Source organism: Falco peregrinus, chromosome 3 (genome assembly GCF_023634155.1).
Source record: "Falco peregrinus isolate bFalPer1 chromosome 3, bFalPer1.pri, whole genome shotgun sequence".
NCBI classification, from domain to species: domain Eukaryota; kingdom Metazoa; phylum Chordata; class Aves; order Falconiformes; family Falconidae; genus Falco; species Falco peregrinus.
Genome location: NC_073723.1, coordinates 60,524,018 through 60,549,171, shown reverse-complemented (window position 1 = coordinate 60,549,171; position 25,154 = coordinate 60,524,018). Strand labels below are relative to the sequence as shown.

General features: G+C 40.3%; 1 protein-coding gene across 2 annotated transcripts in view; it reads right to left on the bottom strand.

Annotated features, from left to right (window-relative positions):
- The window catches only part of ARHGAP28 (Rho GTPase activating protein 28), an 80,257-nt gene that overhangs the window by 41,645 nt on the left and 13,458 nt on the right, over positions 1-25,154 (bottom strand). The window contains exon 1 of one of the 2 annotated variants that reach the window (XM_027785327.2): positions 12,591-12,869. The exons of the other annotated variant lie outside the window; for it this stretch is intronic. The gene's annotated coding sequence lies outside the window, so the exon portion shown is untranslated. Of the gene's footprint in view, positions 1-12,590; positions 12,870-25,154 lie in introns of those variants that run through there. 2 annotated transcript variants of the gene reach the window in all.

The window sequence follows — 25,154 nt, the reverse complement described above, 5'->3', positions numbered from 1 at the left end:
ATCAGCTGAACAAAGTCTCCTGAGAACCTCTTATATGAGGCTTGTTATCTCAGCCCAGATTAAATCAAGCTGTGTGAAATTCCTGTAACAAGAAAGGTTAGGCAGAGGTGCTTTATCCTTATTGGTAAACAGCTGAAGTTTGCTTCCAGGTGGTCTGGCGCAAATCTTCTGCAATTATTCTGAGCCTGCCTATTAAAAGCTCACAGGTTTGAAGAGACCCACATACCTGTGGCTTTTGTCCTGGAGGAAGTGGCCTTGCTTTTTGGTGATAATGGCAGTTGTCTCAATTTCTTCCAACCAAAGCTACTCAAAACAGTTGGTGGGGTTTTTTTTTGTTTGGTTGGTTTTTGTTGGTTTTTTTTTTTTTTTCTGGGGGGAGGGGAATATATCCTACTGAGGAAGCAAAGCATATTCTTCACTGCTTTTAATTTGTTCTTGAAGGATACTGAATGAGGACTGACTCAACAAGCTGCCTGCCTGTCTCAGAAATAGCTCAATAAGCCCAGGTTGCCTGTCACCTGGGAATTCTTGTAGCAGAAAAAAACCTATGTTGCTGATACTTCTTTAACCCTCAAGGTTTCCTGGGTTGTTTGCTCTTTTTCTCAGAGTCTGTAGAGAAGCTTACAAAGATAAAATATTTTCACTGAGCTGGATCTGTTGCTCTTACAGAACAGTTGAAAACCAGTCTTGTTAGGTAAGTAGCAATTATGAAGCTCATGCTCAGTTTCATTTGCTCCCTCACACATGGGCAGTGGTGAGCTAATCTGAAAGGCTGACTAAATTAAACACAGGAGGGATCCCAGATCCTGGCTTCCTAGATGGAAAATGCTGGGAGAGGAGCCTGAACCTTAAAGCGCTGAGCAAAAATTACAGTGGCTTCACTGAATGAGCTGAAATTGTTTTCAAGGTGAAATTAAAAAAAAAAAAAAAAGCCACACAGACAGAAATCCAAATCCTCAAAAAAGGAGAGAAAAAAAAAAAAACAAAACGAAGGGAAAGGTATATTACAAAGGTCAGTGTTATCAAACAGCTCCTCTATTTCAAGATATAAAATCTCCTGGTCACAGGAGACAGGGTTAAAGAATGCCACTAAGGAGAAATATGATGATATCACGTAGAAAGCTTCCTGTGGAAACACTTTTTCAAGGAGCAGGGTACTTCCATGGGGCACAAGGAGGCTGATTCAACTGTGTGTGACTCCGGTTTTGCCCTGGTGTATGTTTATAACACTGAAGAAATGCAATAGCTAAGCAGCCCTGCTGAACCTATATTTTATGTTCCATATATCAAGCAGAAGTGTGCTGTTCAGGATCTGACAGCACACATCGATTTCAGGATAGTCAAGCCAAATCCAATAAGCAATTCTTATCCTATCCCCAAAGTGAAGGTTTGTCAAACGACAGGAAGCACTAGTTCAGCGACACCTAATGATTGCTCACGAGCTGAGTAATGATCAAACCAGACTTGTAATTAAGTAATGGGTGGTAAAGAATCCATAAAACAAATGGGAGCAATAAAGCCATCTTGTAGTTAAAACCAGCATTTAATCCTTGTTTACACAGAGAGACAGGACATCACACTCTTATGGGCCATTACGCTTCATTTCAGTCAATGGGTCCTGAATCAGCGTCATCACAATTAGTCGCGTTTATAGGAACGGGGAAGATGAAGGAAGCAAATTCTCCTGGTCATTTTAGGACTAAGATCCACCTTTTCATATTGCAATCATTCGATCAGTATAGACATGTGCTTAGCTCTTCCCAAATGTAAAAAAGGGGATGGTAGCTTGCATTGACAGCAAAACAAAATATTTTCCTCTTTATGAAGAACTGTATCTTTCTTTGTTCTGAATTGTTAGGAACCAGTCATTTACCAGTATTTCTCTTTTTTAAAATAAAAAGTATATAAATTCCAGGGAAACAAAGAATCCAGCAATTGGAAATAGTATTTTTGTGCACAGTTCACGGCACAGTTCACTTTTGCCCCAAATCTCTCATCTTCTGGTTCCTTCCCGGAGACCCTGTTCCAGCACTGTTTGCTGTCTGCTTGTTTCCTTCTCGCTGTGCTTGGTGGCTTCTGCTCACAGGGAGGGGTATATCTCAGACAATATTCCCCCAACGCTGACTGCACGCTTCTGTTTCTGATTATCTTGCAGATGTTAGGCAAGTTATAGACAGCGGATTCTAAAATATCCCTGTTCTTTCTCTAACATCTAGCATAGAAAATATTCAACCAGTCAGGCTCATAGATTTCATGGAGGTGTCAACCAGCCTACCTCATAACAAAGTGCTGGAGTGAGAAGCAGAATAGGGCTTTATTTCATTAGCAATTTTCTCATGCTGTTGCCCAGCAGAATTCCAAAATCATATGAATCTCATTGCTCTTTGTTACAAAGGCGGGTTTGAAAAGAAGCTGAGTTACCACCTTACTGTGTTGGCTAGACTTGAAAACACAGGAATTCAGTACTACACATGTCTTTGTATTCTACAAAATGTTCTACAAAATATGCTCCTGTCAATCATTTATTTTACTTCTAAATATGCTTTTCTGCCTCCACAAATATTTTTTTTGGACCAAAAGGGCTTGTTCAATGAGTCTTAAGATCTAAAGACTTAAAAGAGAAAAGACTTATAAGATTTAAAGGATTTTAAAGAGTTTCATTTATTTGTAACTCATCTGCAATTCATCAAGGTACTAATATGAGTCAGGAGGTTCAGTTGTAGAGTCTGCACACCAGTGTTACCTACCCACATTTAAAAATGCATTTCACCGTGGGTTCTTCAGCTCTCTCTTACACAACTTTTTCACTGGCGGTACAGAAGCCCCTGCCTGTGACAAGGGCCACATTGTGACCACTCTCTGGCTGAGCATGGAGATTGCAGAAGAATCTCCCTCTGTGTGTGTATTTCAATGTGAAGGCTTTCACAATCAGACCCTTTGAGCTAGGGGAGTGCAGGGAATATACTCTGTAGGTATTGCCTGCTGGCAAGTGACCTCTGGGGACGTGACCCAGACCTCTCCTCCATACTGGCAATCACATCACTTCAGTGATGTGACAGAGACAGTGCACTACATGGCTTCAATGCATCTGTCAAAATCTGAAAGGGAGTCTATTTTGTCTTCTTTCTCCTAACAAGGCTGTTCCTGAAGGGCAGCAGGGATTCCCAAATGATTAGCACTAACAAAAGTATGTTTTGTTAACCATTTTTTTCAAAAAGTGCTTTGGAAAAGAATTCTTTTCATATACATTAAAAGCAAACAGGATAAGCCAGTTTAGAGTGCTGAAGACTTAAGGATGTGAGCAGATCATGGCAGAGTACACGAGATGTACTTTTCAGTGGGTATGGGCAAGATAAGAAGCATCAGGACATGGCCACACACTGTCAGTGTTGTAGCAGGCAAAAGCTCGTTGTGAGCAGCCAGTTTAAATACCTTAAACACTTCCAACACATTTTTGTTGTTAGAAGTGGCAAATTCTTTTGTTGTGTTGGTGCTTGCTTCAGTCCAATTGCTTTTAAATAAAAAAAAAATCTACATATCTAGGGGAGACGAAAGTTTTCCAGGAAGAAAGATAGGCATGTGGGCCTTGTACTGTGGGCTTTGGAAATCCCTTGCTTCCAGGAAATGTTTGATCTATTGTTGGTGTACAATACAAATGATTTGTGCCTGAGCATTGAACCCACTGGATGTGGCAGTTCACTGTACGTATGCCCTGGAGCTGAGGAAGGCCTCCAGGAGTGCTGGGTTCACTGAGCACGCACTGTACAATTTACCCACTCCTATTGAGCAGATGCCTCCAAAACCTTCAGCTGTCTGGCACTCATCCAGAGAGATCGCTAAGTAGCTGAGCACCCCAAAATCCAAGACAAACCCTTCAAATTCCATCTGGACTAAATTTGAAACCAAAATGCATGGCAGTTCTGGATTCACTGCTGTAACATTGCTGGTCCTTGGTGTGCATTACTCAGTTAAGCCACGCAGCATGAGGCAGACATGTTTCATTCTGCCAGCTTGGTGCAAGCAGCTACCTAGCGTCTTACCTGAAGTAGCAAGCAGAGATGAAGCAGAGTCACACAAACAAAAAGAAGAAGGACAAATGGAGTAGATTCTGCCTAAACTCTCATACTGCACAAAGTTTGCTGTTCACTGCATGGACTCAGTCCCTCCTCAGAGAGCTATCTGTAGTAGCAAGGAAGCTCTGACAAAAGGCGGTGGGAAAGCTGTATTTCTCTTTTGCTTTCTACTGCTCTGGCAGCGTCACTCCTAAGGTAAGCAACAGCCCTGTAAGCACTCCCTGGGGGCAGCAGTGTCTCAAGCCAACTGGAGTAGGTCAGACCGCTACACATGCAAGTGCAACTACAAATACCAAGGAAGTTAGGAGAAGGAGGGTAATGTGCAGACTAATCCAGAATCTTCTGTCACAGTAAAATTGATAAGCCTTTGCCAGCAACTCACACTTAGCCAGACTCATTATTTTTAACACAAGAGGATCCAGTTTAAACTGCAGGAAATGCACAGGTTCAAGAGCTCTGATGAGGCTTAAATCATTCAACAAGCAAAGAAGCAAACCAAGTAAAACCCACAGGGGATTTAAACTGGACAGTGTTAAAAGCTCTTCGCCTCTAGAAGCACAAACTAGATTTTCTAAAAAAAAAATAAAAAAAAATTAAAATACTCATCAGGCACAATGAAACACTGAAACATAAGGGGTCAAGCTTTCTACAGCTTTCAGTATAGCTTCTAACATTGCCTGCATTTATATGGCAATTGTGAAAGAATATATACTCATTTTTATTTAAGATCACTCTAAAGGAGCTATCCTTTCAACCAGCATGATTATGATCATTAAGGAACTTGCAATATTTGTAAGAGTTTCTCTCTCTAAAACACTTCAAAAGACAAATTTAGACATATTGGCTGAATTAAGGTAACAAGATAAAGAACTGGACCATGCTATCTACTGGAAGGCATCTAATACAAATACATACATTGTAAGTGTAAATTCTTAAAGGTCCTGACATAATTAACGAAGGGAGGTGGATACTTCTAGAGAGTGAACATGTAAACTAAACAGGAGCTCGAAGTAATGCAATATATCTTTGAAGATTTTTTTGTGCTTAGTTTTAAGTGAAGCCCAGCTGTTACTTTCTTCCTTCCTATAATTAATGCACCCTTTTAAGTAAATGTCACCACCCCACCCATTACATTTTTTTAAAAGGCTTCAGGACCTAAGCAAACAAGCAGTACTTATCTTCATGAGTTATTGGGTTTTCCTTTATATGTGTTTTAATGCATATGGAAGGCAATGGGGAACTACAAAATATGAATATGTAAATTCTCTAATGTATTCATTTATATTTTAGTCATGAATGGTATTGGTTACCCTGCAAATCATGAGAAAACACTTTGAACATTGTGCTTAATAATATTCACAGGGCAGGACTGAAGCAATGTAAAGCAAAAAAATCGAACTTTTAAGGCTAAACAACACAAAGCAACAACTTTTAAAGCCACTTCATTGAAAAAATTGCTTATGTGGTGAAGATACTCTTAAATCTTTCGACAGAGTGGGGAGCGACTTCACATAGTCACTATAAAAATCTTGGATCAGATTCTCAGAGAGTAATAAACTGTTACAACCCCACTGGCTCAATTTATCCCTTATGTTTAAATTCAGAAAATCCTTCTTTGTGGTACTGCTAATGTTAAAGTTATTACAAATCACAAAAATTTCATGAGCAAATGTACTTCTCACCATTTTTCTCAGCAGCTCTGGGTTGGCTGTCAGGCAATTCTGAACTCTCAGCTTGTATTTTCCATGGTGTATTGTAATTTGTGGCGTACTGAATCAGTCAGAAGGAATGAAAAATTTGCTGGAAAATGCTGTAGCCAAATAAAAATCAAGATGTGTGCATAATTCTATTTTTTTTCACTCAAGCACATCGGTAAAGTTTGTATGAGTTACTTCAGAAAGAGCCTCAAATTTGCTGAATAGGCTGTTCTTTTGTTAATAAGACTACTCAATAAAGCGTTATAAAGAATACGCAACGAATAAAGCAATGCAGGTGAATCTTGAAGAATATGTAAAACCATGCTCCTACCTTTACGTGAAGAAATATGGTTACGCTTCAGGTGGAAAATGATGAAAAGTGCATCAACATGAAAACTCTTATCAAAGTCCTGAACAATTTGTAACTTTGTTCTGGATGTCTTGATGCAATGTGAGGCCTCATTTCTACCTCTATCTCCCTTTCCATTCCTCCATCTGCAACCATCCCTGAACCTTGCCTCTTTCCCTTCCTTTTCCATTTTACAGAAAGCAAGTGCTACTGGGCTGGGTGAGAGCCTTCCTCAGAGGCAGAGCAAGCAGGGAAGCTGATAAGGGCTCTCTGTGCAGAGAGGAGGTGACACCAGTGCAGCACAGGGGGACCTAACACATAGGGTGAGGGATGGGGATTGCAGGTGATGAGTGTGTTCTCACGTTTCTCCTACAGCATTTGACCATCATATTTCCTTATCAGAAGAAGTCACACACCAGACCCTCTTTCCATCCAGTTCTAAATGTTTATAAAAAGCTCAGAGGCAAAGCAACCAGGGCACTTCACATTCTAAAAAAGTAAATTACTAAAAAATCCCAAACAGCTAGGCAGTATTAACAGAAGTAAATCCTCTTGGCTCTGCTGAACCAATGGAAGTTTTGCTAATGCGGCGCATATTTCACCTTCAAGCTTTAAAAAGCAAGCTATATTAGAAGAGGTTTTTGATCTAAATTTTTGAGGCAAGCAATGAACAACTCATTTATTACTAATTCACTCAGTTTGGTTTTGGGCAAAATTTTAGGATGTTGCAATTGCTTTAAAATTAAATAGCAGTATATTATTTGGTAACCTCTCCCATTCAGGACATCAATAACTCTAAAAGCATAACTGTGTAAGCATAAAGCTGAATTTAAAGCAAAAGTTGGTATAAGACTCCTAGTGGAGATTGGTCTAGAGAATTTTTATTTATAATGTAGGTACAGAAATGTGTTGGCAACTGTGAACCTCTTCAGTTCCCAGATGAGTCTAGTAGCATCACCAGTACTATGGAGGGTCATGGTGAGATGATGGGAGATGTAACGCTAAGAAAGGATAGAGGACAGCTGAAGATGAAGAGTGGAAGCTAAAATTTGGTGGAGACAAATACGACAGCCAGGGAACACCAAGTAGAAGATCATAGGTCTCCAAAAAGCAGAAATTCCCATTTTCAGAGGAAACAATGGACCGCAAAATCTAATTTGGTTTATTATATTCTCAGGTCTTCAACAGAGGAAAGAAAAGTGAAAGGAAATAAAATAAAATAAACCCAATGCATCTTGTTATACTTTGGTTATACAATGCCATCAATGGAGTATAAAAGCTTTTCTGTGATCTTGAAGTGATTTCTAGGCTTATGTTAAAGAGATAGAGGGAACGTCATGGGAATTGTCAAGGCAACACCCTAAATTTCTAATGGTATTTTTCTAATTTCTATTCAAATGTTTGTACTATGTGCCTGTGAAAAACGCGACCTTTCTATGTAAGGAGCCAAATGAATCAGTGATGCTTCCAAACCTCTTGAACTCCAGTGAGAGCTGGAAATGTTTGACTAAGTTACACTTCTTTACAGTGCCCATAAAAAAGGCAAATAACAGAATAAGAAAAATCACCTTTTAAATGGGGATACTAGTACATGATGCACAGCAGCTTTCCAGTTTCCTTCAGCTGCCTTTTTTTCTCCTGCTTATATTATTTTTGAGGTTTATCTCAAATATGTCATCTATAAGCACTCTGAGGGAAGCTTCAGCATGCCAGGTATTTCAAAGCTAGCTTTTCAAATATACTGCAGCTCCTGAAGCTCTTAGAGCTACAGAGACCACTAATACTTACAAAACATGGTGTCTTTTCCACAGTTCCTCAGTGATGTGAGTAATTCTACAAGCAGCCCTGCTGAAGCTAGCCAAATTACTCTTATGCACAGAGTTTGGAAGTTTAAATGACTTAGTACTGATGCTGGGGGAATGAGATATAGCTCTTGGAAATCTCCGAGGAAAATGGGCTCTTGTTGGAGGGAAACTTTCAGGACTCAGAAGATACAGAGGGACAATATTACCTTAGTTTCGAGCATCTTAACAGAGGTGCAAAATGCCCATTCACATTCTCCTGGGAAGTAGAAAGCTTAGACAGCCCGGAACCATGCTAGAATGTTCTACAGTACCGCTGCTAGACATCATGTATTACAGGAAGGGATTATCCTTGGCTATTTTGACATTTACTCATTTGTTCTGGCTTGTTCCAGACTCTTCTGAGTTTGCACCAGTGCCACAGCACTCTCCAAACTATCAAGCTGTGATAAAGTCTTTTTACTATCTCATACCAGCATACTCTTCATGCCAGTCCCTCTGCTGCCTTCTCCTTGTCTTGCCTCATCCTGGGCATGTGTTCTCTCCACTTCTTCCTCAGCTGCTCTCTCTTCATTGGCTCTCAACCACTTCACTTAACCAGCCACAGCTGCACCTTATCTACTTCAGCCAACCCGCTGCCCCTGAAGCCAACCCACAGTTGTATATTATCAATGCTAATTAACCCAGCTTCGTTCCTCTACACACCAGATGAAAGGAAAGGAAGAAAGGAAAGGTGACTTCAGATAGCTGCCATTTTAAGCTGTGTTCTCCTCAGTCACAGCTGGGAGTCTGAAGCCAGATATCAAATCATCATGTGATGGATAATAACAGCAGAACCAAGAATATGGTAACTACTAAACACCCCAACTACTCCCTGTAGCACTTAGTTAACAATACGGGCAAGAGCTAATTCACCATAACAGGACCACAGAGATCTCAGATAAGAATTACAGAAGGAGGTAAAGTGACATCTTTAAAATCACACAAATGTTTTGCCACAGAAAGTTAAAAATACAAAAGCTAGTTCGTGACTTAAAGCTATGGTACGCCATGAGTAATAGAACTGCTAATCTTCTCTAAGTCTTACAGAGTTTGGCTGACGTTTCTAACTGAGCTTTGTCAACCCTGTACATATTCTTGGCTGCATAGACTCTAAAAAGTAATTAATATTGCTATGCAAATGTAGTAAATCATGTTTGAAAGCTCACATGCTCACATCAAATGAATACAACTAAGCTGTTGTGCCCTCTGTCATTGTGGCTACATGCTCCTCTTCCCACTCCTGCCTGGATAAGAGCCATGATCCATGATAGGAGGTGAAGATTCACCAGGCGTTCATCCATCTTTTAATGATCGTGTTAGATCTTTCACTCTGCAGGCGCTTTATGAATGTTGTGGAGCTGTAATGTTATCCTTCCCACGAGGACACCGAATTACTTATCCATGCTTTTGATATAATGCATCTTGGCTGAACTGTTGCAGCTCTCTCGTTCTGGAAGATTTCCAGTCAAGGGCTATATTTACGTCAGTTACAATTGATTCAAAATGCTTCCATAGGATCTTGAACAGGCTAACACATCTTCACGAGTTTAATCCAAAACAGGGACGATATATGTCTTTCCAGTAAAACAGGGGAATAATCATGCTTGTACCTCTAGTTCTTTGGCTTGAATTGGTATCCCTGGTTGGTATTCAGCCACTGCTTGGACCAATATCTTTTCCAGACTGCCAGACAGCTACAGATTGTACTTCCAAAGGGACTAAGGTGGGCAGTCACCTCACTCCCATTTTCAGAAAAGACCGAAAGATTCAGGGGCACAAACCCTATGGATTTACAGGGAGAGTAAATGTTCCTGCACAGAAAGTCAGTTTTGACTTAGGCTTTTAAGTCACAGAAGCACTTTTGAAAATTTGCCTTCATTACACTCTTTGTCCTTGGAGGAATTGTTTTCTGTGAGCATTAAGTTTGCACAGTTTTCTGGGATTTTGACCACCTAAATTCAAGCCTTATTTTTTAAATTTGGCTTTGATTAACAAAGCTGTTATTTATTCTTTTGTTTGGCAGGAGTTTCTGCAAGACTGCCATAAAGTCAGCCTGTTTGTATTGTGCTGTACTGTTAACCTCCTTTTCCTTTATGACATACATACACAATATCCTAAGGGCAAGATTACTATACATATATATGAATTCATACCCACGTATAAATATACATATGAATACACAGCAAAGATGGGAACAAAGGGAGGGAATATTTTAGTAATCTCCTAAAAGCTTTTGTGAAAAAGTCTAGATAACACATAAAATGGAATGTTTTGTATGGTAGGAACCAGGGGATCAACATTAATTTGCTGCTTAATGGAAGTGTAATTCAAGATAAGAGCAGAATAGATCTTATTCAAAGCAGTTGGAATCATTTGGGTGGGAGAAAGATCTGTCAAATTAAGAGGCTGCTGTATCATTATGAACCCTTATACATAGCTTACCACCTAAGGTTTTCCAGAATAATGCATCTGAAGAGACTTTGTGGTAAGAATTAATTAAAAGAGTTGAAAATGCAACATCACTTAGAGTTGTTAGGTTAATTTTCATCATAGTTTGGTCATTATCTTAAAACAGCATCAGCAGCAGAGAATTCCTAGCTATCTGGAAACATTTACATTGCTGTGCCTCACAGAGGCTTTCCGAATGAGGAATCACTTTGTAATTGCCCTGCAAAGCCCTGCCTGAAAAAGCCTTAACTCCCAAGAGTGAGCTGCCTTTTCATTGCATGGACAGGATCACTTCACTGAGAAGAAACAGGAGCAAACCTGGTGATGGGAGATCCCTCAGAATTCTTCCATTCAGATGAAAAAGGAGTCACAAAATCACAAAAAGCAGTTTGGACAATAATTTATGCCAGCAAGCCCTAGCTGCCTTCCTGACAGCACACTGCTGAAACTCATCATGACACTGTATTTGCTGAGGAAACCGTTAGTGCTAGAAGTATAAATGTCCAGTAGGAATTTCACAATAATCCTGCTGATCTGATTCTCTTTTCTAAACAAATCAATCAAGGATCTAGGTAGCAAAAGTAAAATCTGCAGGGCTATTGGCTGCCTGGATTTCCTTTCAGTAAGACTTCATGTTTGACAAAGGAAAATGAAAGTACTTGCTCTTTCATCCTGATCAAAGTAAATTAAAATGTATTATGTACTCGTCAGATTGCACCACGATCATCATATTGTGCTTCTCTGCAGCATCTGATGCCATTGCAGACATTCCTTTGGTCCCCAGTATAGGCCTCATGCTGCCCCTACACAGGGAATAGCAGGGGAAGAAATCCTTGAAAAGTTTTCCCCAAGGCAAGGAGTCCTGTTTCTGCTGGTGGTCATGACCCCATCTCATGATATTTTGCTGCAGGGGGACTTCAGAACCGGAAAGGTTGCACTGGCCATTTCAGCGTGTGCAAATGGCCATGGAGCAAGAACTGCTAAAAGCAACTCCACGAACACTCCTGATGTTTGCTCTGGAGGTGCAGAGCTGTGAGAGCCCTGCCAGCCAGCCAGTGGGAGAGAAATCCTCTGGAATCCCTCCTCTCATCCAGTGAGGGTTGAGAGAGCCTGTTTGTGAGTACTGGGTCGATGGTCTATTGTTTGCATGTAGTTAGAATACATAAACAGGCTTTCAGTTTCCTCAAAGCAATGTGGACAAGTCCTAGTTTCCAGCTCCCTTAAATTTCTCCAGCTTTCATAACTGGGTAAGCAGTTTAGCTGTTCTTCACCACCAGTCCTATGCTGCCCTGGATTTTAATCTGGTTACTAGACATAAGCACCTTCAAACCGAAAGCAACCACTAGAAAGAGCCTGCGCTTCCTGCAAATCCCTGCCGGCCAAGTCTACAGAACTGAGCCAGATTTGAGCACAATTTGAAAAATGTGGATTAGGATAATGCATTTGTGAATGTAGAAGTACTTAGTATCATTTAGCCACGTCATCCGTATGAGCACATCACTTGAATTGTTAGACCTGGCTTTCCTCCTGTGGAATGGTATAAGACATAATTTTTTTCTTTCCTTATAGTTAGGTTAATATAAAGCTCTGCTTGTGCAAGTTAGTCTGGTCATGACACTTAGCTGAAATACACATAATTATCAAAAACATCTACATGACATCAGAAGGCAAAAGTTGAAAAAGGCAAATTTCTGACCCCAAATCAAATGAAAGCAAAAATAGGAAAAACTGATTATTCCAATTTGAAGTAAAGATTCTGCTCCCTCTGGAACATTATTCCAGTGGAACACATCTTTAAACAGAACAAAAGGTGAAACAATTTATATTGTAACAAAGTATAATTTTCCAGAAGAATGCCTTGTTAATAAAACCTTAAATGGGCTCATGTTAATAGATTCTTGAGGTGTATTTTCATACAGCTTGAGTCAATGCAAAGCACGCGTATGCCCATCCTGCAGCTGCCTTTGCTTGCACTGTGTCCAGTTGTTTTTCGACAGTGGATAATTTTTTTTTGTCTCTCCCCCCTCCTTCCTGACTGGTAAAGCTGGAAAATTCCACTAGTGATAACTCTGACAGCTTGCTCCCCCTCCTGTCGTTTCTCATTTAAGAAAACAAGAGGGAGGGAACAGGGTCTGGAAGGCTGAGAAGTTACTGATTTAGTAAATTCGACAAGTCTTACCTCAGAGCAGAATAAAGCCTTGGTGTTATCCTTAAGGGAGCAGAGTCGAGTCCTTCTGAAACCCAACTTCTTCATGCTTTTAGTAGCAGTGAGTCCCTCCTCAGCCTATGATCACCAAGTTGCATATTCTGGGAGCTATCTGACAGCCTGTGATAGGATATTCTGCCTCTAGCCATACAAAGGCTGTGGGAACAAAGAGTGGTGGAGCTTCTGGCCCTTGTAGGAAACAGACTGACACTGCTCCATCACTATTTAAAGAGTAGATGCCTTCAGGATAAATCCTCTTAGTGTGTTTTCCTGTTTGTGTCAGAACTTAAACCTTTTATCCTTTTCTTAAGAGGAGAAATAAAAAAGTAATCACCACTAAGCTGCACTGTAATTCAGGAGAGTCCCTGTGGAGTCGCTCAGAAAAAGACAGAGGCAATTTATGTGTTTTCTGCTAAAGGGATATGAGACACCACCATTAGCATAATGCAAAAAATCATAAATGACCAGATGCCAATGAGTGAGGCTCTCTCTCTGCACAGAAGTGGCTGCTCCACCCAGAGCAGCAGCATAGCGCACAATGTCAGCGAGGAAGCATGATGCCAGAGCACAGCTGTTAAGAAATCAAATATTTATGGAGAAGCCTTTTTTGCTTTTCCTACAGTGGGATGATCAGTGGGAGGCACAGATGAATGCTGAAAAAAAGCATGCACCAGGTTCTGCATGAACAGTGGCCCTGAAATGGGTTTTGGCCGCAAAATAGGTAGCCTTGAAATTTGGGGGTGATCTTGAGCTGCAGTTGGGGGATGAGAAAACACACTGCAAAAAGTTCCCTACCACAGGCTGTTAATGCCATTAAAGGAGCCCTAAGAAATAACTCTTAGGCATGGAAAACATATGATATGGTCAAACTTTGCGCCCTCCACCAAACCTTTGTTTATCCATTGAAATGCTTAAACTGTTCTGTCAAATTTACAGCATTCCTGTCATCATTCCTCCAGCCTGAAACACAGGAGGAAAAGTTGACTTTCTGGTTATAAGCTTTTTGATATCCTTCACTTCCTCCAAAGACATGACTAAAGCCCTTCAGCAGAATAAAGGGAAAAGAAAGCCTGTTATTTAATCAGAGAAAGGAGGGGGGGGAAAAAAGGCTGAAACAAAGAAAAGAGAAGGGAAAGGACTTCCTGAATCAGACACACATTTCCTAAGGGTAGAGAAAAGAGTAAAACCAGAATTAGTTTGGTTTTACAGTTCATCTTGAAGTTAAATTTGCTTTATGTTTTAAACTTGACTTAATGTCACCTTTCTATTTCTTCTGGTGAACTTCTAGGTTTATGTAAATCCTTGAAAATTTTGAAAACTTCCAGTCATTTACCATTGCCTGTAGGTCTGTTTAGGGACTGGTAGATTGTGCTTTAAAGGATGAACTGCAGGGAAGAGCGTGGCTCAGGAATTTGGTGGTAGACTGGGGCTGCCAATGCTACAAATCCAGCTGATGGCAGTGACCAGAAACTGCTTGGCAGCTACTGCTGCTTTGCCTGAAATTATATACTGATGCTAGTCTGTATCACCCTGACTAAACACCTCCACCTCCACTAAATACCTTCTACAGGCATTCAGAGGCAACCTCTAGGATGAACAGTCATGAGACTGACCTCCCCGCTTCCTTCAAGGATGTCCTCTCCCTCTTTTTAGTTAAGTGATACAGTGCTGCCACTAGTACAGTCCTTGAGTTGTTTCTGCATTAAGACATTAAAGTAATTTTTAAACCTAATTCTAGGCTTTGTCTGAACAGTCAAATAAATACAGTTTTAGGATTACTTTTTCCCAAAGGTGCTCTCTGATGGAATTTAATCAAGCCTTGGTAACAGCGACTTAGTTTTTCCTAGAAATTAAGGTGAGATTTGGTTGCATTTAGTAAATATAAAGGTGTGTTCCCATTTGCAACCCAGGTCCCTTGCAGCTTGCTGTTGGGAGGGAGGGGAGGAAGCGGAGGTCAGCCCACTTGCAGCAATTCACAATGAGCATATCTTCACTCTGGCTGCTGTCGGAAATTAAAAAATTCCTTGTGTTTCACTAAGTGCTGGATCCTCTCATCTAACATTAAACGTTGAACTGGGTTGTGTGTATTAGGAACCTGCTTGCCACGGGCTCCTGATTGCAGACAGTGGAAAGAAGGTCACCTCCAAAGAGCAATTCAGCTCATCTATGGATGAGATGTCTCTCTTGCTGTCCATAAAGGGAGAGGACAGTGAGGGACTCACCAAAGAACTGTTAAATGCTGGAAGTGGCTAAGTGCTCCCTGGGCGTTAAGTACACTTAAAATTAAGGTAACTGTGACCCTCTCCTTGCAGTGTCCTTGCACTTAACATATTTTACCTCCAAAATATAGTATTTTCTTTAATAACATTTTAAACAGACCTTTAGGTTAAAAGTCTTGCCATGAAACTACGTAAATATCTTTAAATACCAATTTTTGCCCTCGGTCTTTCTGGACCAGCACAATGGTAAGCCCTAATCACAGCTGTCCTAGGAAAAATAAACAGTGGTGAACTCGTATACACAGGTGTCCCACTGAAGCCAGCGGGGATTTGCATGACACAGAGATCTACCTGCACTGGTGGCTTTATTCATATTTGAGTATTCTGTTCCACGGTTTGTACAACAGTAGTTCTGCACTAATTCCTATATCAGACACAACGATGAAATATTTCAGCAGATATACTGAATGTCATACAACTGATAAATACTGGTGCATGGTTTCATGATATTATTTTTCTAAAGTTAAATGCTGAGACTTAAAATAGGTCTTCTATTGACTCCATTTTATGATTGCAGTTAATAGACAGATTATCCTTTCAATAGACCAATGTTCAAGATTTTTGCTGCATATGGATGTAAGAACCAGTCATAAACATTTAGCTATGTAAATAACTGAATCTTCAGGGCTTTGGCCAAACAAATAATTAAATCTGAAACATTTAATCTGAAACAAAGCCATTTTCTTTTCTTGTAGAAAGTCAGAAGAACAATAAACAGTTTGATCTCAGACATTTGTTTTACTTTTCTGTTGAAAGTTAAATCCACATATATTAGAAACAAAGAAGTTCATTTAGGAGATGTTGCAATGAAAAGTTTCAGCTTTTTCTGATTTTGCCTGTTTTTTTCTTGGCTCTGTCAATTATTTTGATAAACCTAAATTTCCCCCCCCCCCCAAAAAAAAAAAAAAGTTTGGGTTTGGTTTTTTTTTTTGTCCCACTTCTAAATATTCTCCTGTTTTAACAGGTCACTGCTGCTGGGGATCAGCTTTAAGGACTTGTCTAACTGATGTCATATGGCAAGCATGAAAATAAAACTACAAGGAAGGAACTGGAAGAATTATCATTGGATTAATTATTCCACAGAAATTAAATTGGCATGATCATAATCATGTGGTGGTTTCTTCTGAAACATGACTGCTATTTCCAGGGACTCTATATATTGATCTATTCCAGCTGTTAGTGAGCAAAAATAAGAGGCTCTTCTCCAAGCTGGATTTTACATTAACACTGGGATACATTAAGCACACATGCTCCAAATCTGGCTCGTTTTTCATGGTAGAAAAATGGCAATGTCCTAAAACTTAATAAGTGATGTATTTGAAAGCAACTATGTGGATAGAAAGAAAATAGTCATTCATGGCCAAGCAGTGCCGACTTGACATCAGCTCTTCAGATGCCATAAAAGATTAAACCTTCTCTTAGGAGATCTCTAAAGATCTGCTTTTTCTGTCTGGGCTTTGGTGGGGGATCTGTGAAATTTCCTACCTACATTCATGATCGATTAAGATTTAATTGTGGTGTTAGCTCTGCCTAGGAGACCATTAATTTACAGAATAAGGATTTTTCAAAAGAAACTACTTAACCTCAAGACCATTTAGTCATAAAACCAGTCAGGCAAGGAAAGAGGGTTTACAGAGCATGACAAAAGAAGGATTGCAAAATGTGCACTGCCAATGTATGAAAACTGTGGAACAGAGAAACCCTTGCAGTGCCTGTAGGAAGGGTTTTGTTTTGCAACGCCTTGTGCCTTACAGGAGGCTCGCGGCTGGCTGCTGAGCTGGGTTTCACAAATACGCTGAGGCGGCATTCTTTATCTGCAGTAATGCTCGGTGTCAGCTGCGAAGGTCACCTTGACAAATGAACTTGTCTGCTGGAAAAAACCCTCCTCCACTAGTAAATTAACAGGAAGGGACTGAGCTTGTTTTCCAGTGCCCGTTGCAATAGCCACAAACCAGGGCCATATGTACACTGGAAACAGTATGTGGAGCTGTGTGATGCAAAAGCGGTTTTTTGTGCTGAATTTACAAACACAGAGGTTTTTCTCAGGTGTGTCTGATCTTTGCAGAAACACTATTTCTCACCTTAATTTTCAGCCATCTGGTAACTTTTGACATTATCCTATTAGGTGCCTCAAACAAAAGCCTGTCTTACTTCTTGCATTAAATTGTATCATAGAGAAGCTGTTAATTATCCTAATCCCAAGGATTTACAGTATAATTCCCTAGGGAAGCCACTTACTGTCCCTTAAAACCCTCATTTAATAAAAAGCTAAACCAAGAAGTCCAAGAATAAAAAGATGACAGTCTGGTGGAAGAGTCACTGAGTGAGGAGGACATGAATAATAAACTGTATCAGTCACCTGGCAAGAAGATGAAAATAATTACTTGTTAATATCTCTGAATTTCAATGTATTTTCACTTAGAAAGAAGGACCTGAGCTGATAGCCTGTAATGGTACCATTTCATACATTTGCCACGACCAATTTTTGGCTTTTTCTCTGCTGCAGCAACAGCCTGACCATGCTCACACCCCAAGCCAGGTGTGCCCCTGAAGAGGCTTTTCTAAGAACAGTTTGGATCACCCAAGAGGAGTGAAATTCTGACCCTTAAAAGTAATCTTTTTCAATGATTCCTCCTCATTGTGCTTTTTCTCAGCCCAAACCATCTTTCCAAACTGGTCTTTCTGCTATTTTTTCTCCCTGATGTCGCTCCATGTCTTTGACGCACAGGGAAACGTTAGGGGTAGGGTTCCTGCAGTCTAAATTGATTGCCCGCCTTTCTTCTCCAAAACAAGAATATTCATAACATATGATGTGGGCTGAGGGTTCAAAGAATATTATAAAGAATATAGAAAACACAGAATGCATGACATCAAGGCCTGAAGGGTTACTGCAGCTTGAGTAAAAACAGAGGAACGTTGTCTAAACCCAAACAAAGCCAAGCAACGAGTAAAAGCCACGACTTATGATTGCCAAATGTAAGACATTTATCCCCCCTCCTCCCTCAGATGTTAACCAAGCACTGCTAAACTAACTACAGCTAAACCACTGTAATGTATCAGAGATATTTTTATGCTAACAGATGTTCTTCACTACTGTGACTTTAAATGTAACTGTAACTGCCAAGTTCATATTTGGCCAGTAACCTTTATTTTAAGAACTGGGGTGCGTTTCAGCTGAGTTTCTAATAGTCTGTCGACCAATTCACTTTTCCATGGAGGTGAGGATTTAATATGAACAAAACATCTTACTAGTTTCACCCATTAGGTAATGTTAATTTAATCAGCAATATTACTTGAAGGGAATTGTAAATCATGAAATGTGTTCCAGTAAAAAAATCCCTAACTAAATAGGCATTACATCTGAAAATTCTGTCGGACACAAATAGACAAAGGAAAAAAGGAGTTCTTACTTTCTATACATAATTACAGCTCTGAATACGCTTAATCAACTATAAATGTCCAATCTCCAAAATTCATTCCTTTAAACAGAAACATACATAATTCAAAGACATATCTAACTATCCCATGTAACATAAATATTAGGTTAGTCTAAAATTTTGTTAATTATTTGACATGAAATCAGAACTGGACTCAGCAGTCAGGCAGAATTTGGGATGCCTGTCTTGTACAGTGCAGCAAAAAAAGAGGGTGGGAGAGAAGAAAATTTTATTAGGAAGTTCAGAAGAAGGAATCCATGTTAACCACTCCACTGTTAATCATCACAGACATTTCAACATAAAAAATAAAATGTGAGAAATTTGAAAATACTAGTGTAAGATAAAAAAAATGAAAGAAAAAAAGCAGCAGCCCATCTCAAAAGTAAATTCAATACTATTGTTAACCACCACCTCAAATGGCATTAAAAGAGTGAGAGTAGCTGAGGCCACACATGTCCCTTGCTTGGTTTCAATCCAGAGACCTAAAGCCCACCATGTTTAGCACTCAGCACACTCAGTGTAGCCTAAACCACATCCATGCTGCCTAAGGAACCAAGACCATTGCTAGCACTGCTGAAAGTGGTGTTTTGCCATTACTTGTGCAGACCTGAATGGCTGCAGTGGGTGCAAGGTAGTGGAGACTCAGGGCCCCCAGAGGCACTTCTGTCTGTTTGGGAAATAGGCATAGTCAAATGAATTTTCAAATGAAAACGCTCTCATGAGCCTGAACGAAATCCTGCTTGGTTTCAAGATCAAGGTTTCTATCAAGATTTAGAAATCTCTGGTTTCAACAACATTGCCCAAGCAAGATATACCCAGACCCATGGTTTTCATGAACAGCAAAATACAGAAGAGCACTTCTTCAGGGCCAGCCATTACCTGACATTTCCAGATTTTCTTTCTCAGTCCCTCTCATGCTTGCACAAATCCAGCTGGGAGGCTCGAGGACACCAGCCGTTTGACAATGTCACAGGTTTCATGTAGTCCTGTGAGAAGTTTTTCTGACAGTTCTTTCCTCTTGCAACACTCCTTCTTGCATCAAAGCACTTTAGCTCCCTGTTGTTCATGTAACAGCTGGTACTGACCCCAGCACCAGAGCTGTCACCAGCAGGGCTTTTTTTGGCATTGGCAAGAAAAAGAAGAATGCTGAATATGACTAATAGAAAGTGCTGGATCAGAGAGGGGGAAAATTCAAGATATTTGATAAAGAGATGGTGTTGCAAAAAGGCTTTCCTGGCAACACTGTCAAAACTGCAATAACAGCCTCCTTTGCCAGCTGTTGCAATTGCAGGCAGCGCTGTTCAGATGCTCTGAGAGGTAAGTGTTTCACGTGGCCCCAGTTCCTGTTTTTCTGCAGATTTTTACGAGCTGAGAGGACAACTTGTGTCTTACAGGACATGCATTATTAACTTATTTAGTGGTGGGTTATGGCAGACAGGGAAAAGCATTTGTTTTCAAGGGGAGGCAGTGAAATATGGCAATGTCACCCACACAGGACACATACAAGTGCTATCTGATGGAGACGCCCCTTACCCCCTGCCCAAGCAGCATCCCTATCCAGGCTCTGGGTGTAAGAGACCTGTCAGAAAATCCCATGAGGCCATGACACAATGCTGTGTCTAGTATTCTGGCCCAATTCCTGCGTACATCAAGGCCCGTTTACAGTACCCGTGAAATTTTAGTCTGCTGCTTGTGCGACCTCTGCTCATTGTGTTTGTTTCTGTCGCTGTGAAAACCTTGGTGTTATTATTATTATTATGCACTGGAGGTGTGATTCAGAAGCAAAAACCTCCTGGGTGCTGTTCTTTGTACCAGCTATGCTAAAAAGTGTTGTTTACCAACAGGAGCCTGCAGCCCACTCTGCCCATGTGGAGCATTGTGCTTCCTGGCCATGTCCTGATTGCAGTTCAGGCAGAAAATATTGTTTTATACCGCTAAGATAGCTATATTTCAGAGATAGAGTCGCTTCTTTCTCACTACATAAACTCAGAAAGTTAGGGATATAAGAAAAGCATAATAACAACAACAAAAGGCCAGTCTTTCCCATATTCAATTATATGGCAATTTTAAAGCTGCCGTCTTGGGTCCTACAAGGCATAGCGCTCTGGTCCAGTGAAGAATTATTTCTAGCCTCAGAGGGTATGGATATGTGTGCGGACATACAAGGCCTTAATCTAATCAATGATTCAGGACTATACTTTGCCTTTTTTAGGCCCTAGGTCAATTTTATAACTGAGGAAAAGAGGTAAATGTTTGTGCTTTTTTTCCATTTTTTTTTTTCCTTTCTGGCAGGCTGCTTAGAAAATGTAGCAGCTATTTGAAGATGGACGGAGGTCCTGGGCCGGTAAAATTTTGTTGTGAGGGAAGTAGAGAGTGAGCACGGGACACGTGAGGGGTGGTGTTCCTGTGGAGTGTGGTTTTCCACATGGCTAAAATACTGGGAGTCTGCACTTCGGTACTACAGCTGATGCACTGCAGGAGGATAACACACCACACACACAGGAATACGTCTGTGAATGCACAAATGGGTATGAAGCACAGGAAAGACCATATGATGGTGAATGTGTACACCTCAAGGATTTTTGAAGCACTGAGTAATGATCAGCTGATAGGGGAATTGTGCAGCCTGACCCTGAAACTGAAACCTTGAACAGATTTGCCGTAGCAGCAAAAAGTGTCTCTACTTGCTTCATCATCACTTTCTCGTTACAGTCTTCAGACTAGTTACAATTCTGGCTACAAAATTTGAAAAATTATTTAGGAATTGTAATTTACAGCAGCTTTATGCAAAGATTCATTATTATTGGAAAAAGATGGAAGTTGAGTGCACTGAAGGTGCACATCGTGGTGAAGCTGTGTTTAGGGTTATTGAAGTATTTCATGCAGTGTATGCTGACAGGCACACCATGAGTCCTGTTTTCTAGGGATTTCTTTGATTTGATTTAATAGCTCATTGCCCCTTTGGAATATATACTGACAATGCCTAAGGATTTATTACGCATTGTCCCTTCTGGTCTATAGTTGAAGTTTTTCTTTTTCACAGCTGAGAAAAAGGAGTTTTGAGTAACTCCAGGTAGGACCTCAGTTCAGGCTGAAACACTATCCCTGGAGTTCCCTCAGAAGCCAGTGGTCTATACTGGAGTTTCCACAGTGGGCAGTCAGTGGCCTAACCACTTGTTAATATGATTAATAGCTTGGCATTAACTATTTAGAATAAAAAAGAAAAAAAATGTGAGGGTTGGAGTAGGGTGGGGAAGGAAAAAAACCAGTCAGAAATGCCAGGGCTTAGAGCTGGAAAGAGGTTTTTTTTCTGCAAACCAGAAAAATTAAACAAGGGCTGATTCCTTTGAGGTGCTCAGGATGTTGACCACAACCCAGTAAGGCACTTAACGTTAAGCGTGCCTTGGAGAGTGCCATAGTGAACACCTGAGCACCAAGTACTCAGCTGGATCAAGCTCCAAACAGGGACCAGACATAAACCAGATGGTATTATGTTAGCTTTGCCATATTAATAAGCTCTTTGATTTGCATTTTAATATCTTTCTCTCTAATTTTCCCCTTTCTTGTGTTGCCTTTTCTATAAAACCATCTGTACAAGCACTGGGAGAGGAGGGTAATGTACTGAAATCACCCCCTATCCCTTTTTCACAAGCATGGAGTTAAAGCAAGAGCTGGGAAGAGTGCTGTTTGTTTTTAACTTTGACTTAAACCGTCAGTGCTTGGACAAGGACCATCAAGAGTCTGGAGCTGCTGAAGGAAGGAAAATGCTGTGTCCTCTAATGAGTTCCCCAAATGTGTGTTGTGAACATGCCAGTGTTTGATCGCATCGGTGCCTGTATTAGAGGTTATTCCAATGCCTCGTGGGTTTTTGGGGATGGGGGCAGATAGGATAGTTAAGCAGGGGCAATGGGAGACAGTTGTCTGCCTGTTCATAAGCCAGGTTCAAACAGAATGAAGCAAGATTGCTGCCATGTAGTGCTCAGCATGTATCCGCCGAGGTCACCTGCCAGAAGGCAGTGGGAAGAAAATAAAACTCTAGTTGCTGCTTTGTTTTTTTAAACAAGTTCCTGGCTTTCCACTTCTTCCTTTCCAGAACAGTTACAACTATCTCCAGAACTTCCTCCAACGTGTGATTTGTGCAGATGCCAGCTTTTACATGGATGTTTTTGAAACTGGGCTCTACCCGACTGGAAGCTGTCCTAGCTGGAGCCACTTTCCTGCAGGGAGGGCATGGCAAGCAGCCCAGGTGGGACATGTGCCTCTGCCTCTGCACTGCTGGCACTGCTGACTCTCAAGACAGAGCAGTCTGAGCTCAAGTCTGAGCCCTGGAGCCTGAATCAGGGCAAGCTGACCAGCTGCCAGACAGGTTAGGGGTATTTCTGCTTGTGCAGCCTGCAGCCATCACTTGTGCTGGAGCTGTGCGTGCATGTGGGTTGTGCAGTGAGACTTGAGAAGAAATTTCTGTGATCATTTTAGCATTTGAGCAACTTGGAAAGGAGTTGACAGAGGCGCCAGGTCTTTGCTTTCATGGCTGCATTAATCTTCTCCTGGACTTGGAGAGAAATTTTAAATGAATTTAACATATGTTCTCAAAAAGCTTTATTCCTCAAAGTTAATTGTGCTGTGGATCCTGCACCGATGAATGATAATGCCAGTGAAATGGCCAACACAAATCTAACTTTGCTCGATCATCATTCTAGTGAGGATGCCTGATGCTGTGTTGTTATTTGAGAACTTGACAGTTGATTAACAAGGCCCAGAACTTTTGAGATACATGGTTTAAAAAAAATTTTGTTTCCTTCCTCAGAAGGAGGGGGACAGGACAGGAGGAAGCACTCATGCCCCTTTTTCATATCTATGCATTATCCAAGAAAATTTATTTCGTAGGAGTAGTTATGGAGTTCTTTTGGTCCAGGGGGAAGACTTTCAGATATATATCATTTTAAGAACTGAGACAAATACGTTATCACTACTGCTGGAAAAGTTCCTGGTTAGCCACTGAGCTGTATTAACTATCGTGAAAGTTTAGTCCATGGCAAATGTGGCATAATTCAGACTTATTCTGCCATGAAAGAAATAAAAGAGCAGTTGAGTTACTTTTTATTTGCCCCACACTGAGAGCAGGTCCCTGGACAGTTAGAAAAACCCACAGTGTGAGTGGTGGCTTAAGTCGTTGCAACTTGCTTGTGTTTCCGAGTTAGACCAGGAGGGAATTAAAGTAGTCTGGAGATAGCCGACTACCAGAGAGTGCTTGGTGGGAATTTGACAATAACTCTTGATCAACCAAGGAACAAACTGAAATGAAGCCATTTTGTATATGTGAACTGCCTGTTCCTCTAAAGTTTCCTCCAGAAAACGCTCACATAGATGCAGTGGTCATAACTCCAGAAGGTACACAAGTCTGTGGGCAGCTATCTTGTTTGTTTTCCCTACACTTTCTGTCCATATGTTGGCCACAGGCAGAGCTATAGTTTTGAAAACTGACAGGGAAAAGTGTTCTGGCCTCACTGTAACACCTTGAGGCAATGATCTGAGCTGAGAGATAGGTCAGGAGAACCCCAGAGCACCCTGTGGTATACCCTACGGTCAGGCTTATAAGTTGCCTGTGTCTGTCCGCCATGAGCAACCAGCCAATGCTATTAATTATCCCAGGTGTCCATCTGTGACAGAAGTACAATTCAACATTTTTATATAGCACATTTCTGTATGAAACATAATAATAACAACAACAACAATAATAACAATAACAACAACAACAACAACAATAATAATAATAATAATAATAATAATAATAATAATATGGGAATCAGGCCCATCAAACACCTCAGGAAGCACAGGACAAGCAAATAAGTTTATGATGAAGTTTGTGTACAATGAAAAACAGACAACCACAGCAACTCAAAGGATCCACAGAATTGCTCTCATTATTTATCTTGTCATTAGGGTTAAAATGAGCCCATCTACCAAAAGGTGTTCTAAGTGCTTAGAAATACAGCAAATCAGAAAACTTGCTATGGTGCAGACAGTATAATTATAATTATATATATATATAAAATATGTATAATTTCCACTCAAGATATTATCTGACCTGTTTCTTCATGCAAAATATACTAATTTCATTTTCATTAGGCAAACACTGGACCATAGCATAAGGTCACAGCTAACCAAGAAGCTACTGTCTTATCATAATTTCCAGGGAAGCAGGACTTTCCGATTTACATATTGTATAGGATAATGGTCAGAACTCAAATACACTGTAATAAATAATTTGACCGTAGTCATTTCAAGGGTTGCATCAAAGAAATGTACAGACTTGACCTTTCAAAAAAGTTCTCCCATCATATCTGCTATGAATGTATATTTTCTTATGCTTGCTTTGTTGAAATGCCTAGTGATACCAATGTGTTTCAGTTACTTGCTTTCTGAGTAACTAGTTTGATTTCAATAATCAGTATTGAATATTCCAGTCACAAACTTACTTTTCCATATAATCCAATTACAGAACTTTTCAACAGCTTTGATTTCAATAAGTGCACGATTAAATCAGTAATTTAAATAAAACACCACATTAAAACTAAATGTTGAAGTTGAGAGTAAGTTTCAGCTAAAGAATTTCACGTGATCTTCCATGCACTTTCATCGTGGGTTTAGTCTATCCTTCACTTTACCACTTACTAATTGAAGAGTATATCTACTCAGCAAGTTCTCTTCCAACGCTGTTAACATTTCTCATTTTCAAAAACCAACTAGCCACATTTTTATTGATGACAAGAAAAATGCAAGAAAACCCTCATTTGCCTAGCAAAAGCATTCACATGAAA